Source organism: Anastrepha ludens, chromosome X, assembly GCF_028408465.1.
Source record: "Anastrepha ludens isolate Willacy chromosome X, idAnaLude1.1, whole genome shotgun sequence".
Lineage (NCBI taxonomy): Eukaryota > Metazoa > Arthropoda > Insecta > Diptera > Tephritidae > Anastrepha > Anastrepha ludens.
The window spans coordinates 17,680,065-17,702,004 of NC_071503.1; the positions used below are offsets into that span (position 1 = coordinate 17,680,065).

A 21,940-nucleotide genomic window follows, 5' to 3' on the forward strand; every position below is an offset into this window, starting at 1 on the left:
TACGAAACTATTAATGTTTTACGGGAAAAGTTTCCGGACCGTGTTGTCTCTCGAAGAGGTGATAACAATTGGCCACCGAGATCTTGTGATTTAGCTCCTTGTGACTTTTTTCTTTGGGGCCACGTGAAAGAGAAGGTATACGCCAACAGCCTAGGGTCGATTTGAGACCTCAAAGATAGAATTAGTGAGGCTTTCGAGGACATATGGCAATTCGGTTATGGAAACTTCATGAAAAGGATATTGTCCTGTAAGCGTGGTCGTAGTGGTCATTTGCCTGATGTTATTTTCTACTATAAACGGCATACCTTTCTCTTTATAATGAAATAAACATCCGATCATTTATATTAAAAAATACCATTTTTCTTTGAATTTCAAACACCACTTATTGGAAAACCCTTTATAAAAACCATACCGCTCTTAGTAGTTAACATTGAACCAGTTAGACAATCAGCGTTTTTTCTTCAGTGTAAGTCTTGTCAATCCTTTGGGCATATCCAGAACTACTGTGGAAAGCACCGTAGATGTGTGAAGTGCGCAGGAATGCACAAATTTTCTCTTTGCATAAAACCAGAGGAACAACAACCGAAATGTTGCAACTGTAGAGAAGCCCATCCTGCTAGCTACAGAGGTTGTGAAAGAGCTACAAAAAATACGCGACAAGTAAACTAACGTACAGAAAGGTAATATCGGAGCTCCAAACCGAAACACAGAAGTAGCCAAAACCAATACTAAAAATGGGCTACGTGTAACTGGAAATAACTGACAAACACTCTTACCATCAGATACGGTGTCTAAGGCACTTACATTTGCAGAAACTTTATAGGCTAACAAAGCAGAAGAAGAAAACGTTTGAAACTAATCCTAGAGAAACTAACAAAACAACATGAATTAAATCTCATAATGACAAATTAGCTTAAAGCGATGCTATGGAACACAAACGGCCTTTTGAAGTATCTAGAAGAACTCGAATTTCTTTTAGATTCTCAAAAAGTTAGCGTATGCTTGAGTCAAAATTATAAGGTGTACATCAATATCCACCTAAGCTACGGCTCTAGAGGAGGTAGTGCAATTATCGTCAAAAGTAACCTGAAACATCACGAAGATCAAAAAACTTTCACGGGCGAATTCCAGGCAACTACTGTTACGATAAACAGCGATAGTAAAATATCAATTACGGTGGTATATAACCCTCCACGACATACAATTAAATGTGCCCAATATGTTGCAGTGAAAGGAATAGATTTATAATGGGTAAACCTTAATGCCAAACATACACACTGGAGATCACGACTCACAACTACTAAAAGAAGGGAACTTTACGACTCACATAAAAAGACAGGTTGTATTTCTATATCGACGAGCAGCTCAACGTACTGATCAACAGATCCACAGAAACACTAGACTTAATAGATTTTTTCATCGCTAAAGAAGTATCAACGCTTATGTAAGCGTTGAGAATGGCTTCAACATGTCTTCAGATCACTCTCTTATTTACCTAACTTTGCACGAAAATATTAAGACAATACAACATCCACTTAAACTGACAAACCACCTTGCAGATAGGGACTACTTCAAACAAATCTTGGAAGGCCCAGGTGACCACTTGTCGATAATTAACACAAAGGATCAGCTCGACGACGAAGTATTTCGATTGATAAATAACATTCAACGGGCAGCTTAGCAGATAGGAATACCTTGCAAGGTGACAAGTATGCCAAAGAAAAATACCTACAAGAATTAACAAATGAGCGAAAGACGACACACCAATCAAGACACATGACAATAAGTGAGCAAAACAAATTAGCAAAAGGCAGATATCGTCACAAACTTTCTCGAGGACACGTTCACACCATATGAATCGGTAATGGCTCCTGATTTGAAACACGACGGCGATTGTAATGCTATTAATAAAATCCTTCCGGTAACGTAGAACGAAAAAATAGAATAAATTACAAAAGATAAAAAATCGCCAGGTTACGACCTTATTACTGCTGAAATACTGAAGCAGCTATCGAACAAAATAATGCCGTATTGACGAATATCATCAACACCACATTTAAGCTAAAATATTTTACAATATATTGGAAAACAGCGGAATCCATTATATTTAATGACGAGGCAAAGCCGCTCACGATGTAACATCATGCACACCTATGTCACTTCTTCCAGTACTATCGAAAATGGTGGAAATAGTGTTGATCAAAAGTATCAATGTAATAATAGAAAATGAAAAAAATTATACCGATGCACAAATTTGGATTCCGCACGAATCATTCGACTATTGATCAAGTTCATAGGATAGTTCGAATCATTGAAAACGCTTTTCAAGAAAACTTGCTCTGCGGTATTCCTTGATGCCTCCAAGGCGTTCGACAAAGTATGCCACTGTGGGCTACTGAAGAAAATAAATGCGCTGCTACCCAAGCAGTACTTCATTATTCTAACTATATTCGTATTTATGTAGCGGTCAGAGTAAAAAAAGAAGATTAAAATTCATAATTATAATTGCTTCTTACATGTGATCTGCCATCTAATCCAAACTGAGTAACAGGTACTTTTGCTGACGATACAGCTATTCTTTCGATATGAATCACGGAAAACGCATCGACATCACAATTACAATTATCCATAAATGAAATATGTATACGATTGGACCAATTAATGCAGTCTATGCATATAAACTTCACCCAGAACAAAATCAAATATGATCCAATAAATATAAATGGTAAACAAGTTTCCTACTCAAATTCTGCAAAATATCTGGGGACGACTCTAGACGCCAAGCTAAGGTGGAACGCACATGCTCTATCCATCAATACTAAAATAATTATATGTGTATAAATAAATTTTGAAGCCTGTATGGCCCTACGCAGAACAGTTATGGGGCCGTAAGTAACATTCAAATTATACAAATGTTCCAGAACAAAATTATTAAATGTGCAGTCGGTGGTCCTTGGCTTATCCGTAGCTCCGATCTCGAGCGCGACCTAAATATTGATACGGTAGCAGACACAATGAAAGATTCAGCAAAAGCACACGATGCAAGATTAACCCTTCTGCTATGTTAGGAAAAAATTACACATATAGTGTTTTGGGTCAATTTGACCCACTTATAAAAACTCCACTAATAACACTATTTTATTGAAAGAATTCATATTTTTTTTATTTGAATCAAGTTAAGTGTATGTTAATTGTAGAAAATAGTTGAGATATGTATGTTTTAACTGCAATTTTTACAAACTAAGCTGCTATGTTCCTTGCAAACAAATTTTTGGCACGTACTGCAAACAGCTGAATATTTGTTCGAATTTTTTGTATGGTGACAGAAGAAACATCGCTGTCGTTTTTTGGTGGATTCATTTCTGGCAGAAATATTAGAAGTAGACGCTTCTTCTGCAGATTTGGAGTTTTCTTGAATATTTTTTACTATATTCTTAGCAGCGATTCCTCGCGGCAGTCTCTCTCTGCGGACAATATTTGGTTCGATCATTTGCTTTCCCAGCTCTTCAAGGAAAAGTCTTCGCTTATAAAGCTTGTGGAAGTTCCATGAGGTATTTATCTCTGTCCATATTACGTATGCGTTGTATGCCGAAATATCTAATATATTCGAAAAGAGGGCAACTGGCCAACGTTTGGTCTGACGTTTACATGTATAGTTAGTAACCAGCTGATCAGCGCATCCACACCAGCTTTTGTTTCATTATAGTGAAGTATTATTTCAGGTTTTTTTCTGTCACCCTCATCAACAAGTGGAGAGTGGTGAAGGGAGCTCAATGCTACAACAAATTTATATTTTTTTGGGACGTACGATACAATAGTTACATTATCCGTAAATAAAAGTTGGCTTTCTAAAACGTTCTTTTTCTTCATATCGACAATTTCTCGTGACAAAAAAAGCTTATTTTTCCTCACTGTACCGATTAAAGTAATGTTCCTGCGAAGTAGCTGAACGGCGAGATTGTACGTCGTAAAAAAGTTATCGCAAGTAATAGTGTGACCTCTGGGAAGGGGTTCTGATAGGGATAGAACAACACGTTCATCTAAAAATATTTGTATAGAGACGGTTTATTTATACTGTACATAGGTTTGAGACATACAAAAAGCCAATTTATAAATGTATTACCCTGGTTCCTTTCCGGTTGCGTATTTCTTGCCCGTCCTAAATAAACTTCCATGTTCCAAGCATACTTGCTTTTTGCATCACATAGAGTCCATATTTTTAAGCCGTATTTTGCGGGCTTCGATGGAATGTATTGCCTGAAAATGCAACGACCACTAAAAGGTACTAACTGCTCATCTATTGTTACATTTTCATGTAAGTGATAATATGACCTGAGCTGCCGATTCCATTGATCCCCAATGTTTCTTATTGGTGCTAATTTATCACGCTGTCTTCTCTCATCCCTGTCTGCAGCGGAATCAAAACGAAGGCATCGTGATATGTTCATAAATCTTTCCAATTCCAATCTTTCCATTGTGGCCCGAAAAATTGGTCTGCCATTATTTTCATCCCACAAATGAATTAGACTTTCATTGTGCGATTTGTATACTCCTGCTAAGATTTGCAATCCTATGTATGCTTCCAATTCTATAAGGTCTATAATTTTCCAATTGTCTCCAAAAAACTGCAATCCTGTGATGTTGCTCATTTCTACCACTATGTTTTTTATACTTGAGGGCATGAAAATATCAAAAGGGGATTTTATATCTCTGACCATAGAAATAGCACGCTTTGATGGGCCAGGATTTGATTTCGAGGAATTTTGCCTCTTGAAATTGGAAGTGGCTGATCATGCCACATTATGCTCTTATCTTTCGATAAAATATTTGGCAAATGGACTTCTTTTGTCGCATTGCTACCTTCAAAAACGACATCTACTTCACTTTCACTGGATGAAGTATTTGAATCGTCCATTTCATTTTCTGCGATAGGTACAAAGTCTTGATCGCTATCACTTTCGTCGAAAATATCCTCAGCATCAGAATTAATAATTTGGTGTATTTCTTCAATACTTAGTTTCTTTTCAAAAATAAAATTATAAAAATGTGTAACAGCAACATAAACATAGTAAATTAAATAACCTGACTTACTCTCTTCCTTTGGGACATTGTAGAAATATATATTTAGCAATCACTTTCTTTATAAAAACTTTGATAAGCTCCTTCCTGCGCGATAATAAATTACTAACTAAGCAAACAATCGACACTTACTCACTTACTTTGCACAGGTGCATAAAACGGGAGTTCCCCTTTTTCGAAAAGGCTATAAATTTATCGAGAATATACATATAAACATGGAGCTGTGAAAAATATACTCGATCTCCGATAACTAGCTTTCTTTGTCTGCGTTTTTGATCGAATGATGTAATAATAAACGGCAAAATGTTTCAAAATACTAGGTGGGTCAAATTGACCCAACAACGTAATAAGTGTAATGAAATTACATTTGGCATCCTCCAGCAACATAAAAAACAGATGTTATATTAATTTTCATATTTATCTATTCCTTTTACTGCAGTTAACAAATAGAAGAAGAATCAATACAATACGACTAGACTAACAGGCGAATTTCGATGAGTTTTACTGAAAATTGGGTCAAATTGACCCAAACATAGTAGAAGGGTTAAAAACCTCTATTCTTGTTAATCCAACTATTTGGAGAAGAAGATTGAAACGCAAAAAACCCAAAGACTTAATGGACTAAATAGAATCACACCTTAAGTGTTGTATGTACCTCGTATTTTAAATTGAAAACAAAGTGCTCGTTAGTTAATAATATTTTTCTTTGTAACTAGTCCCAATATGAATTTAAGACAACAAAAACCCTGAAAAAAAGTAATAATGAAATGTATATCACATAAGCATTTATAAAAGAAAAACAATTACTTTTTATTACAATACAAAACATACATATAAAAGTACATACGAGATGTCCAGCTCATCTGTCGGGCTATATTCATATGATAAATGGCTGTTGGTTTTTGCGTTGTAACAAAGTCTGTTATTTGCGATTGTTTTCTGCTTTCTCGAGTTGTTTATGCAAGGTGGCGCAAAATTAATCACGAAAGTCATTTACTAGAAAATTTTTACTTAAGGCATTCCTTTAAGAATAATATTTTGTTTAGAAAAACATTTTTCGTTTCGAAAATCGAGAAGGAATGAAAATTTCGTGTATAAAAATTTAGTAGTGAACCGTTTTATTTCTAACTAAATAGTATACAAATATGGGTGCATCTCAGCACCTCTGAGTAAAGCAATGTTCTTCCAAATAAATCACTTTATAAAGGGTGGTTAAATTTAATGGTTAAAAGGGCCGATGTTGAATGTGAACCACACCTAAACGTCAAGTTTTTTACTGCATTTCATTTGACATTTTTTAATTTCAAACTAATTCAATTTAAACCATGGAAAGATACACAATCGAGCAATGCGTTGAAGTTATTCAGGCTTACTATGAAAACGGGCGTTCAAATCAAAATGCATATTGCGCACTTCGTGAAGAAAATCATCTTCAGTGATGAGGCACATTTTCACCTCAGTGGATTCGTCAATAAGCAGAATTACCGCATTTGGGCGAATGATAATTCAAGAGTGATTGCCGAAAACCAATGCACCCACAAAAAGTCACTGTTTGGTGCGGTTTATGGGTCGGCGGCATCATTGGGCCGTATTTTTTCCAAAATTAGGCCGGTCAGGCAATTACTGTGAATAGTGTTCGCTATCGTGACATGATAACGAACTTTTTATGGCCCGAATTGGAACATATGGATGTGGACGATATATGGTTTCAACAGGACGGTGCCACTTGTCACACAGTTAACGAAACAATGGCTCTTTTACGCGAAAAATTTGATGGCCGAATAATCTCACGTCGCGGCGATGTCAATTGGCCGCCAAGATCATGTGATTTGACACCGTTGGACTTCTTTCTTTGGGGTTTTTTGAAAGAAAAGTTGTACGTGGATAAGCCAGCAACAATTCAAGAGATAAAGGATGAGATAATTCGGCACATTAATGGCATAGAACCTCAATTATGCCTCAGCGTCATCGAAAATTTGGATGGAGGTGTGCCGCCGAGGCCGCGGCGACTATTTGGCCGATGTTTTATTCCATGCATAATTGAATTATACCAATATTATCATAATAAAGAGAAATGATAATAATTTCCTAAAAAAATTGTATTGTATTCAAAATTAACACCAGCCCTTGAAACTTAACCACCCTTTATATCATATTTCAAAGAAGCTTGTCAGCGTTGCAGCTGGCGGCTGTTAAGCTCTCTCGCGTTTGCTGCCATGAAATATACCGTTGTCTGTTTATAAGATACAAAGCTCAATGGGCCATAGTGGGATGGCGTTCTTGTGTAGGGAATGAAAAGATTTTCCAAACCTCTTCGTTGCTTGTGACATACAGTGAGACAATAAGGTATTAGCACGCTCGAAAAATCAAAGTTCTCAGTGCTATAACTTTTCTTCTAATGACAGTATAAGAAAATAGAAACCGGGATTTTCTAGATGTATGTATTTATTATCGGCCACCGTAGCCAAATGGGTTGGTGTGTGATTACCATTCGGAATTCACAGCAAGAACCTTGGTTCGAATCTCGGTGAAACACCAAAATTAAGAAAAACATTTTTCTAATAGCGGTCGCCCGTCGGCAGACAATGGCAAACCTTCGAGTGTATTTCTGCCATGAAAAAGCCCCTCATAAAAATATCTGCCGTTCGGAGTCGGCTTGAAACTGTAGCTCCCTCCATCTGTGGGACAACATCAAGACGCACACCAAAAATAGGAGGAGGAGCTCGGCCAAACACCAAAAACGGGTGTACGCGCCAATTATATATATATGTATTTATTACGTATCTGAACAAACAAATATTAAAATCGACATTGGTTTACAAGCTCAATCGTGAAAGGTAAAATAAGGCACAAATTCTCATCAAAAAAGTATTGGCACATTCTTTATGTTAGCTTATGCTTTTTCACTTTTGCTTTTTACTTATTCGTACGTTTTAGGAATTGCATACGGTCGCACTCACTTTTGATCGCGATTTCAACGGACATGGACCAAAATGGACCATGGTGCTGAAGTTTCCCTAGAACTACGTCAATTAATGATAAAACTGTGTTTAGAAAAAAAATCCTAAGGCGAAATTGGCAAATTTGTCGATAAATCATGGTCCAGCGTTCGAAACATCATTATGTATTATTGCAATACTGGCAAAATAGCTATGGAGAGCAGATCTGGCCGCCCAAAAAAATTAACCGAACGACAGGACCGAATTGTGGTGTCCACGGTGGCACAAAATCTAAAAACTCCGGCTGTCAAATTGTGCGAGGCCCTGCAAAACTCATTTCAAATCCATTTCGACCCCCACACTGTTCGGAATACCCTATATAAGGCCGGGTTCATTTCGAAGGCAAATAAGAAAAAGAGGCTAGAATTTGCTAAACAGCATTTAAATAAGCCCGACGCGTTTTGGTAGTGATATTTAGAGATGAATCAAAATTAAATTTACTTGGGTCAGATGGAACACAAAAGATTTGGCGAAAGACAAATAAAGAGCTTCAAGAGAACAACCTGCTCATAACAATTAAACACGGTGGAGGAAATGTGGTGGTTTGGGGGGGTTTCGCGGAATCTGCTGTCGGAAATACGTGCCCATAGATGAGGCAATGGATAAGCATGTGCATCGCGACATTCTTAAAGAAAATTTAAGTCCAAGTGTCGGAAAACTAGACCTTAATGAAACAACTTGGCAATTTCAACAAGATAATTACCCAAAACATTCGTCTTATCTTGCGCAGGAGTGGTTGATATACTATTGCAAACAGCAAGATACGATCAAAAAATGGAAACGGAAGATACGATCTCACCACATAACTTCAAAGCATTCTCTAAAAGAGGGAATAATTACGGAATGGAGTAAAATAACGCCTTCCGAAACTTCAAATCTGGTAAATAGTATCAAGAGACCTTTGCAGGCCGTTATTCAGTCTAATGGAAGACCCACAAAAAATTAGCGCGTTACAGCTGCAATGGAGCAAGCTGATTACGGTACCTGTGCCAATACTTATTTGATGTGAATTTGTGCCTTATTTTACCTTTCAAAGTTGAGCTTGTAAACATAAGTCGAACGGACAGTTTGGCAACTATGCATGGTGACAGTCGTGTAACTTGTGCGCTCCTATAAAAGTCTTGATTTTACCACGGATATTCTGAGATATAAAGAAGCTCTGGCAGTTTTAGCGGAAGTGGTACTCTTGGTGATTGCAGTTGTAAGGCGAAACGTTTGTACGAGTGAGCTGGAATTGGGAAATAAGCAGATTAGCCTGGTGGTGTTTCTTTTGGTGTTCCTTTTGTTCACTTCTTCGCGCGGATCAGTGTCCTAGTAACTGGAAAGAGAAGCGACGTCTAGCGGAAGGATCAAATACTGAAACAATTTTTTGGTTCGTGCATTAGATAAATGAGTGTTCAGACAATTGGAAGGTGAAACGACATTTGGCGGAAGGACATCATCCCAAAACGATTTCTTGGTTGGTGTATTAGCTAAAGGAGGTGAAATACCATCCTATAAAGGTAGAAGGCGCATCTTAGCATCCTGGAGAAAAGAAAAGCTGACCAGCTGTCCCAATGGACACTAAAAACCAAACCCCAAAAATGCACAAAATGAGTACCCAAAAAGGTGGTGATTTGGATGTAGAAACTCTTAAGCTTATAATTAAAGAGAGTAACAATGAGATGCTTGAAAAATTAAATGAATTAAGTAGTGACGTTTCGGAGCTAAAGAAACAAAATGAATATTTATCGCAGGAGATCGAAAAAATTAAAGCTGAAAAGAATATGGATAAAATAAGACTCGCCCAGTTGGAAGACCATATCAAAAAACAAAATTTAATTTTCAAAGGCCTAACTGTAAGTACATCGACCAAGGAGGCAGTTAATAAAGTGTGCAAGGAAGTACTACAGATAAACGACGTATCAATTGTCAAGTCGACAAAGAAAATCAACGAGCGAGATGGAAAAATGACGGTGCTGGCAGAAATCAGATCAGAAAAGGATATCGGAGAGATTTTCAAAAAATCAAGTAAGCTTGCGGGTACAACAATCTATGTAGAAAGAGATCTTAATTTAGAGCGGCAACAAGACAAGAAAGTTATGATGCAGTTGAAAAAGGATATTATGGCGATTTCCTCTAAACATGGAATTGGCGTCCGAGATGACAGGATGAAAGTAGCAAGCAAATGGTTGAGATGGAATAAAGATAAAAAGCTGGTATTTGGCATGGAAGATGCAGTATTACATTGCAACTTCTATATGAAAACAGACTTCAGAACGTTAAAACAGATTATAATATATTGTTAAGTAAAATTATTTCAAAAAATTAGAAAACGTCTGTCGTAGCAAAATGATTAACAAAAATAACCTTAAAAGTATTAAATTGAAAATAATTTAAAATGTGCACAAATTAAAATTATTATTATTTCCTTTAATGTCAACGGCCTTGAAAACAAATATATCTTCCCTGCGTTTTTCGACTATGTTAAAAAGCATGACGTTTTTGAACTTATAGAGACCCACCTAACCGAAGAGAAAATAAATCAAGCAAAGAAATATTTCCCAGATTTTGACACTTACTGGAAACCAGCAAGTCGTAGCAGCAAATTTGGAAGAGCGTCTGGAGGTTGCGTGTATGGAGTCAAAAAAGAGTTGCAAAAAAAGGGCATACGACATAGTTTCAAAGCCGAAAATGGAGTAGATGTGATAAGATTCCACGTAAAGGATGACATAATCACATTTATACCACTGTATATAAGAGGAGCAGCTTGGCACGAAGAAATTGAGGTTGTTAAGGAATTTTTCAAGGAAAACACAGAGAAGATTTCAGTCGTTATGGGAGATCTAAATGTTAGAGTTGGAAATATACAACAAAATATCGAAGACTTGTACACAGCTACATTCTTAGCAGATACTGGTAAAAGGAGCTCAAGAGACGCGGTATTAAATAATAGAGACAAAAACTTTATTTACATAAGTGCAGTTGGTAATTCCGTAAACGATATATGCGCAGTTTCCCAAGAAGGTTTGAAATACATTGAAAGATTCGAAGTTGAATCAAAGGTATGGTCTGACCACATGCCAATTAAATTAATATTAAAAACAAATATGGTACTAAACGAATTGGAAAACATCAACTTATTGCCGAAAGTAGTGCTTAAATTAAATTAAATTAAGAAAAAAATTAATGAATAAGATAAATTATCAATTAAAACTAAACCAATACCTAAATAAGTTTAAAAATGGAGGAGAAATAATGGATCTGAAGAAGCTTGCCAACGTAATAAAAATGTCAGTGCCACAGTCACCTGCCAGAAATATTAAAATCACTTTTAAAAATGCATGGTTCAATTTCAAATGTTTTAAGGCTAGGGAGCTATCCTTCAAATATCTGAATGACTTTAGAAAATCTAACATTGAAGACGATAAGCAAAAATATCTACAAGCAAATCAATTTTATAGAAACGCATGCGAAAAAGCAAAGAAAGAATATTACGAAAAAATTGAAAAACGAATCAACAAAACGAAGGATATAAGAGGAAAGTCATTTCAAGTTGGTACAAATATTACTGCGAACGATTTTAAATACTATTTTCAAAGCCTAAAGATATAACATTTAAAGATATAACGATAAAGATATAACATTTATGGAAGTTGAAAAAACCATTGAAAATGCTAAAATCAATAAAGCGCCAGGAGAAGATAGAATACCTTATGAGCTGCTAAAGTTTGCTTCGCCAGAATTTAAGTTGGAGTTAACAAAAGTATACAACATAATTTTTGAGATCGGAAGAATCGATGAAACTTTTGAAAAAACGATAATTTTCCCAATTTTTAAGAAGGGAGATGTAAATGCAGCCAGTAACTATCGGGGAATATCGTTTATGAATTCTATCGCAAAGGTGTTAATGGGATTGATAAACGCAAGACTTGCAAATTGGGTAGAAAAAAAATAACGTGCTCACAGAATTCCAAGCCGGCTTTAGAAGAAACTATTCAACTGTAGATAACATTTATAATCTTGCGTCTATTGTACATCTAAAGTTTCATGAAAATCAAAAAGTTTACGCATATTTTGTTGATTTCAAGGCGGCGTTCGACAGGGTGCCGAGGAGACCGATGATTTATAAACTTCGACAGATGGGAATATCTAGCAAAATAACGAACCTCATAGAAAATATTTACGATAATACTAGATCTGCAGTTTGGACGGGAAAAGAAGTATCCGACTATTTTAAAACCTGCACTGGTGTGAAACAAGGATGTCTGTTGTCCCCATTATTGTTCACTTTATACCTAAACGATTTGCACGACTATTTAGAAGGTGGACTATTGGTTGAGGGCATGAATATACGTCTTCTCCTTTATGCCGATGATATTGTTCTCCTAGCGGATAACCCTAAAGTCATGCAATCTATGATTAATAACCCAGAGAAATACTGCGCAGAATGGAATATGGAAGTAAACCCAAATAAATCGGAGATGATGGTCTTTAGAAGAGCTGGACGACTTTCCCAGGCTGAAAAATGGTGCTACCAAGGTAAAAAAATTAAATTGGTGGCCGGATATAAATATCTTGGTGTCATTCTCACACCCAAAATGGCATTCGGCAAGCACTTAGAAGCCAGAAATACTTCAGCAAAAGCTAGTATTAATTGCACATGGAACGATTTTTTAGCGAAGCCATTCATTTCATTAAAATCAAAATGGAAGCTGTTCCAAGCGGTATGCAGAGCGATCCAAACCTACGCAGCGCAAGTTTGGGAATATGCCTTATTCGATGAGGTAAATAAACTTCAACGTTACTTTATTAAAAGAATCCTCAAACTACCCGAGTTCACTCCAAATTATGCAATAACATTAGAAACTATATTAATATAGAAGATAGCCACATGTATTCTTTAGAATTACACATGAAGTATATATGGAAAACTATTTATAAATATAATTGCAACAGACTCCTACAGAAACTAACACAAGGCATCCTAGGTAAAAATGTGTTTTGGCTTAAGCATCTGAACGACATGGGAATGGAGTTCGGCTTGAAGTTTGAAGAAAACATCACCACTATAGCCTGGCAAGATCGCTGTGTGCTTCTTATCGAAATGAAAATAAAAGATATCAACATGGCAAGGCAAAAAGCACAGTCAAGCGCGAAGCGAATTTATAAACATTTAGACTACTCAAAAGGGGAATCATATATTAAAGAAGATATGCGGCTAGCTGATATTACGACAATTTTCAAAGCAAGATGTGGTTTACTGAAGCTAAATGCAACTACGTATGGAAATGCTCAGAAAATATGCACCCTCTGCAATTTAAACGAGGAAGAAAATATGCAGCACTTCTTAGGAAGATGTCCGGTACTGAAGGGGATCAGAATAAAATACCTAAACGCAGCGAAGCTAAATGAAGCAGAAGTAATAGATATACTTAATGGCCATAATTCGAAAAGACTAACTTGCTTTATATACTCAGCCTTACGCTATAGAAATTTTCTTATTGCAGAGTTCAATTTTTGATTAATTTTTGAGTTGTGACAGACAACATTGTTATTGCCACAAATTTATTATTTCTTTCTTTATGTATTTATATATTTAAACGAATTATTGTAAAAAATATTGAAATGTAAGATGAAATATTTATAAATAAATAAAGAATTACTACTACTACTACTACATAAGTCGAAACTACAATAATTTTTTGTTTCAGATACGTAATAAATAAATACTTTTAGAAAATACCGTTTTCTGTTTTTTATACTTTCATTAAAATAAAAGTTATAGCACTGAGAACTTTGATTTTTCGAGTGTGCGAATACTTTTTTGACTCATATATGTACATATATTCCCATTTATGATATTATGCAACTTCATCCTTGACTCCAGATACTGTTACTTCCTTTGTAATATATTTCCAATCGTATTTCGTGGATTTCACAACATTATGGTACTCAACATTGTAAAATTTTTTAAATGCATTGGAAAGTCCGGCAATATGAAACAATCCAGGTGTTATCTACTACAACGACCTTATTTTTAATTTTTAAGGATGTCGTTCTGCCGTTATCCTCTACAGATCGATGCTTATACGGGAATGACGATAATAGTTATCATTACTTGTAATTGGGTCGCCCAACAATATACGAATCGGACCCGAAATACGATTTTTAGTAATAACTCAACTCCAGCGAGACCAGGCGGAACTTTTTTTTTAATAAAAACCGCCCTTGTCTTTATAACCGTAAACACAATAACAAACCAAGCGATTACTCGGTTCTAAAGTTTTAAGGTTACATACACTCAGCAACCGAATTATTTCTATTTAATGTAATGTTTAAACAAGCCTTCCTAGAAGCTCATGTTTCACTCACTTATTCGAATGACAAAATCAACGTAATAATTTTAGTTTTATGCACATTTTTAGACCTGTAGAAATTTACACTTCTGAAAAATAATTAAATAAACGAATGAAAGTTTAAACAGAGTTTTCATCAAACACGCAGTGGAATCATTGACAATTCTCTGAAACCCAAAACCTGCAAACCCAGGGCTTATACTTATTCTAGTATATGGTGGAAACCTATTATAAGCTAGTAATGGAAGTGGAAGTCGCTTAAATATTCTTTTTATTTATAAGCATCGTCTTTGAGCTATTCGAGTAGATAAAGGTGGGGAATCCAAAGGGTTTTGCGTGTTCACTCTTCGTTACATGTAAAAATTTTTAAATCAGATTATTTAAATTATGCACGCATTACAATGCACCTTAGATATATTAGTATAATTTCTAATAGTCCCAAAATTGGTTTCGCCCTTCCCAGTCTCAAATTTTTCCTGGAATCAAGTTGCTTCGACGTCTTTAAGTCATTTTGTACCTTTAGTCAGAAAGTATAGTCAGTATATATTTTAAGGCATTCCACTTATGGACTAAAACCTAGTTATGGCTGCCGCTAGTCTGTAGGAATCCCAATGTCAATTTGTCAATGTTGACTTTGCATATGTTCTGATCCACCAGTTTAGAGGTTGTGGTAACTGAATCCAGCGCCTGGATTGCAGCTTGGCTAACGGAAAGAATAGCGATATTGCCCTTAAAAGAGAAGTCTGTGGTTAGTAGCCTACAAGCTTCCTCTATTGCCAAGTGCACTAAGAGCCTCCCTTGTGCGTGGCGTAATTGCACCGGCCGTTATTGCACAGGCTGATCTTAGTGGGTTAATTGGTTGAAGTGGTGATTCATCTAGAATGTAACTAGCGCTTCCGCACTATTTTGTTGCCACATCCACGTAACCAACTTGCTTAACAGTAATTTACAACCTTACTATATCCAGTCTGTGCGGTTCAATAACCTTATTAGGCTGTTGCCTTCTAAGCCAGACAGTTGTTCGAGACTCTCGAAGAGCGATTTGCCCAGGGTTGACATTCTCTCCTTTAATAAGGCAGGGCATTCACAGAGGAAATGGAAGATTGTTTCTTTTTTCTGTGACAGTGTGTTTTGTGCGGTATGCCTATTTTGGTGGCCTGCTTTCCAAAAGCCAGTTATGACGGCCGTTAGTCTCCAGGCGTCCCGTCGTTTCATGTTTATCAATGTTGACGTTTGTTTGAGGCTGTAGGTAGCCCATAATGCTCTGGTAATTTTGCATTTCATCTGGGTTCTCAATCTACAATCCCTGATTCGAAGGTGTTTTGAAGGATTTGTGTTCTTGATTGCACCCAGTGCACAGTGGTCCGACCAGAAGGCGTTGGCGGACAAAATTCAAAAACTCATTTAATTAAGCTGAAAATATATATTTAGGGGTTTTAAGGATCAGTGATGACGAATCTGACCTTAGTTTTAGCAAATTTTAAATTCATTGAATACTGATGCTTTCCATTTCAATTCAACCGGGCTATTCGGGTCATGTTCTTCGATTTCGATGTAACTTAAATATGTTGCTCTCTGGTCAAAATAATGAGACACGTATTTTTTTGTTCGCCCGAAAAAAATTTTTTTCAAGAGTTATCGGCAATTTTGTTTTTCGCCTCAAACTCGATTTTTTTTAATTATATAAGAAAACATTTTTTTTAAATGCCCATAACTTAGTCAAAAATGAACCGATTTTAATAATTCTGGGTTCAAAATGATCGTAATTACTTACACAAGCGACTTCATGTAGAAACAATTGCAAAGAAGTAGTTGAAAATTTTTTATTTAGCAAAAAAGAAAAAAAGTTTAAATTTTTTCAAAATTCAATATTTCAAAAAGAGTATTTTTTTTTTTTTTATAACTTTTTCCAAATCAAAAAAACATCTCAAACTTTAATTGAGCTGCATGCCTAGTAGCTAAAATGAGTTGTTTTTGAGTAATGAATTTTTGAGTAAACACCCTGTTTCGCACTTTTTGTTTTTTGCAAAATAAAAAATGTTCAACTACTTTTTTGCAACTATTTCTACATGAAATCACTCGTGTAAGTAATGGCGATCATTTTGAACCTAAAATTATTAAAATCGGTTCATTTTTGACTAAGTTATGGGCATTTAAAAAAACTTTTTTCTTATATAATTAAAAAAAATCGAGTTTGAGGCGAAAAACAAAATTGCCGATAACTCTTGAAAAAAATTTTTTTCGGGCGAACAAAAAAATACGTGTCTCATTATTTTGACCAGAGAGCAACATATTTGAGTTACATCGAAATCGAAGAACATGTCCCGAATAGCCCTTTTGAATTGAAATGGAAAGAATCTATATTATATAAGAAAATTTTTTTCAATTGCTCATAACTTAGTCAAAAATAAGCCGATTTGAATGATTCTGGGTTCAAAATAATCGTAATTACTTACACGAGCGACTTCATTTAGAAATAGTTGCAAAAAAGTAGTTGAAAATTTTTTATTTTGCAAAAAAGAAAAAAAATTTAAATTTTTTCAAAATTCAATATTTCAAAAAGTGTATTTTTTTTGTTTTTATAACTTTTTCCAAATCAAAAAAACATCTCAAACTTTAATTGAGCTGCATGCCTAGTAGCTAAAATGAGTTGTTTTTGAGTAATGAATTTTTGAGTAAACACCCTGTTTCGCACTTTTTGTTTTTTGCAAAATAAAAAAATTTCAACTACTTTTTTGCAACTATTTCTACATGAAATCACTTCGTGTAAGTAATGACGATCATTTTGAACCCAGAATTATTAAAATCGGTTCATTTTTGACTAAGTTATGGGCATTTAAAAAAACTTTTTTCTTATATAATTAAAAAAAATCGAGTTTGAGGCGAAAAACAAAATTGCCGATAACTCTTGAAAAAAATTTTTTTCGGGCGAACAAAAAAATACGTGTCTCATTATTTCGACCAGAGAGCAACATATTTAAGTTACATCGAAATCGAAGAACATGACCCGAATAGCCCGGTTGAATTGAAATGGAAAGCATCTACTATAAATACATTTTTACTTCCGTAATTAGCTGGTGAGTTCATTTTTACATTTTTCACGACCCCAGAGAGTACCACGTGGAGGTTTACGGTAAGGTTATTCTCTCCTCATTTTTTTGTTTTTAGATTTTTTTATTTTTTATTTATTTTTTTTTGAATTTTTAAATTTTTTTTTATTTTAAATTTTTTTTGTTTTTAATTTTTAAATTTTTTTTTGTTTTAGTTTTTAAATTGTTTTTGGATATTTAGTTGTTTTTTTTGTTTTTTGTTTTTCATTTTTTATTTTTTTTTATGATTCAGAATCCTCGATTTCTGATGAGCTGTTTTCTGAGGCTGGATCATTTTTCAAATTTAAAAGCGCAAGAACTTTTTTTGAAAATGGTTTTGGCTTGTTTTTCGGAACCTTAGTTTTTGATATTATAACAACATCTGATGAACAAAGCAAAGCATTTAATAAATCTGTCATTGTGTCAGTTCTCGACATTTTTCGTGTATTGTTCTGTCTAAAATTTTTGAAATCCTTATTGCGTGCTTCCTGAGCCTCTTCGGAGAGTTGGCCAATAGGCAGCAAAGCATGTTTAATAATTAAACTCCCATGAATTAATATTTTGTGCACGGAAGCACGCTAATATTCTAATCGGCTTATGCCCGTTCCTCCAGTGACAGATGAAAATGTTATATTATTATATATAATTTTATTGTAATTATATAGTGTTATATATACATATATCATATTAATATTGTAATAATATTAAAAAAAATTTTTGTTTTTTTAATCAAATTTTTTTTTTAGTTGTCTCTGAATGCTGATAGGGTCTGTGATGTCTTTTTCTGTCTTTTACACAAAATTGCATAAGCCATATGTAACGTTACACAAAAGCTACATTATTTTTAATTTGCGCAACTTTGCGCAACAGGTTTCAGTTTGAGATCATAGCTGAAATATGTGGCTACATCACTAATGTTGATTTCAAGTGGACCGGTGTGGACCACTCGAAAAAATGATCTTTAAAAAAAAAAATTTCGAAAAATTTTGAAATTTCAAAAAAAAAAGTTGGATTTTGTACCACAACTTAAGAGAATTATTACTGTTTCCGTTAATATATTCAATTATCTTTTTTTTTTTAATATTTGGTTAACAATCAAATGGTAATATTTATTTGCAGACATGAAAGTGAAACTCTTGTATGAAGTACGATTTGCATACAATTTCATGTTTAAAGTCAAAAAACTACAATGAAAAATTTTTTAAATTAAGTAATATTTTCAAGAAATCTGCCTTGAATATTTAAGAAAACATCTGCATTATCAAATTTTTATTTCAAAATTGTTGAAAAATTGAATTTTGTCCGGCCGCCGGACCACTGTGCAGTGGTGTGAATACCATTTCTGCAATAGCGTTTTTCATGGCTGATCCCCTCTTGCCAGTTCATCTGCTTTTACCTTCTGCGTTATCTTCAATGTTCTGATGTCCCGGGACTCGAATTAAGGTAACTTTATGGTTTACGCTCAAGGTTTTAAGACTATTCCTTCCTTGTTCCACCAGGCGAATCCAGTGCCTGGATTGTAGCTTGGCTATCCGAAAGAATAGCGATATTGCCCCTAAAAATAAAAGATTCCCCAGTATTTCCAGCTGAAAGACACTGACGGCTTTAGAAAGACGTACAGATTTTTCTATTTTAAGTCTTTGAAAAGATATACATGCCTACTCCAGCACCACAATCCATTTTAGAGCCATCTGTATAGTTGTTAAGTGAGAATTCCTAACACCATTCCTTCTGAGATAAAAAGAGAATGGCAAAATTCCTATTGAATGTTACTGTCGGGACTCGGTGTACTGAGTTTGTCTCAATAATAGACTGGCGTGGTCATATGTTTTTTTTTCCTTCCTTTAACCTAAATGCATTCATGGTTGCCATCTTCTTGATATTTAAATCTATCGGACTAACATCTGTCAAAGCACTAAGAGCCTCCCTAGAACATGATTTGATTGCACCGGCCGTTATTGCACAAGCTGATCTTTGTATTATGCCAAGTAGTTCGATGTTGTAGTCTCTCCCTAGAGCTTTCCACCAAACTACCGAGCCATACGATAATTTGTCGTATAACCGCCTTATACAACCATATGTACGTACAATGTTGTAGTTGTGTTGAAAACCCCATTTCCTTCCTGGCATACGCTTACAGGCATATAGGTAAAACAATTTCTGCTTTGTTTACTCGTTATTTAATGTTTAATTTCCAGCTAAGTTTGGAGTTCAGAACTTTGCACTGGTTGGAGAGTTTATCCATTAATATTTGGTTAAATAAAGGGTTAAAATTTGTACCTTATATCTGGTAGTAAATAGCATAAGTTCTGTTTTACGCGCGTTTCAACTTAGGCCACATCGTGTGACCCAAAAGTAAGCTCGCCTGTTGGCACACAGTCCTTATGCCATTAGCAGGTTGATAGTATAGCATCCGACATCATTTCTGCAGCGAGTGGCATGTAGGACGGGGGCCAGATTCCAAGGAAGTTTCCGACGTAACGGTTTTTCAATGTAGTTTTAATTCTTATTTCTGCCAGCGAAGCGACATATGTATGTTCCTAATGAAGGTTTTCATACGTTTTATGGCAGCAAAATACATATGTATGAGTGGTAGCGTCTATAGGCGCAGAAAAAGTAGTATCTTGCTGTTTGAAACACATTCAGAACGTTACAACCCATGACCATATACAGTCTGTGGCGGAAAAAAGGAACCGCGATTATTCATGAAGCATAAAAGATACATATTTAAAAAATTTTTACATGAAAGTATGTACAAAACTACGAGTCGCAATTACTCAATAAGCCGTGTAGTCTCCATTGTTGCCGAGTATAGCCTGGCATCTTCTCGGCATGCCTTAGACCGGCCTTTCTGCATAGCTCGTCGACAAACTGCCTTTCCGGCAAGATGCGTTTTCATAATTCCCCACACATTTTCAATGGGATTGGCGTCTAGGGACAGGGAAGGCCAGTCCATTACTGTGGCGCCATTTTCTTGTTTCTCAATGTTTTTTTCTGAGAGCAGAGGTTTTGATGATGTTGGACGGTAGGATATGTTCGCCTATGTTCGCCTCCTTGAGTGGTGTTGATACTCGCATCTATTCTCTTTTTAGCAAGAGTTGTGCGTGCTTGGCGTAGTCACAAAGAAGGGTCCCGTTTAAAAAGTTGAATGATCACTTTATCCTGTTTTTTTTGTAGTCACATGCTTCAAGCCGCTCTCGGAAAAATCATCAACATTTTTGTACACTTTATACCACTGACTCCACATCTCAACAAGCTGTTTTGATTTTCTAATCACTTTTGCAGCCGCGGCGTAAGAAAATTTCGGCCCTTTCGAATGCGTGCATAAAAATACCGCCTCGAAATGCTTTGTGTACTTCTCACTCATTTTTGATTGGTTGCATTTACGGGAAAGTTTCGAACGACACTAACTTGAGTTAACACTGGCGTCGTAGCCCTTGAGTGGGACTATTAGCAAAAAAAAGCAGAACCAGATATATATCTTGAAGTTACAAGAAAAAAACCGGTTCTTTTCTTCCGACACAGACTGTAAGTATTATATCATACAGAGGCAAGCACAATTAGCTGACAATAACGTAAATACCAATATGTCTATTGTCGGACTATTATATTCTTCCGAACGACATAGATTTTGGAATTGTGCAAATTACATTCAAGAAAAAGGATCACTTACATATATACTCATCCTGGCTACTATAACACAATAAAAAATATCCGAAACAAACTTTTTACATTTTGTATGAAATAACACTGTAATATATATATATATTTTTTTTTTAACCAACTCGCTAGAAGCAGCAATATCAAAAAATAAAGCGATACGGTGAGGGGAATTATAACTTGCCTGAGAATATGCTAGAAGAGGCTTAAAAGAGATGATACTAACAAAATTTGTTGCAAAACTAGTTTCAAAAAAATTCTAAATTTAAGGATTTTTTATTTGGAAAACGGCGAAGACCTAAACATCTCAGCCAAATTACTAAATATCTACATATATATAAGTATAAGTATATACATCGTATCTTTGCCAATTTGTACATTGGGGTATTATTCTTTTTTGGTGGCTCAAAACTTATTTTGTAATTAGAAGATAAATATGCTAAATATTTCTCAAGTGGAATTTTATGTTCTGATTTGATTATTTGTATGTTAAGAACATCTCATAACCTATCCCAGTTACCTCTCGTTATATATTTTCTGTCAATTGAACTTGCATATAGCGTAGGATTACCTTAAATCCTCATTCATCTTTTGGTCTAACATAAACGTGAGGTATTTTGTTTCGTTTTGCTTAAGTGATTCTATCATCTTGTAAAGATTTTTTTGGTTATAGTTTTATTTAATTTTTGCTATGCACCGTCAATTCGTAAAATATATTTGGAAATACACACTGTTAGGATTCGCTTTCCCAATTTCCTCGTTGTAAAGAGTTAGA

At 35.2% G+C, this 21,940-nt stretch overlaps 1 protein-coding gene across 1 annotated transcript in view; it reads left to right on the forward strand.

Moving 5' to 3' along the window:
• LOC128869312 (calcium-dependent secretion activator-like) overlaps positions 1–21,940 on the forward strand; it is a 38,892-nt gene that overhangs the window by 15,953 nt on the left and 999 nt on the right. The gene's annotated exons all lie outside the window — the stretch shown is intronic.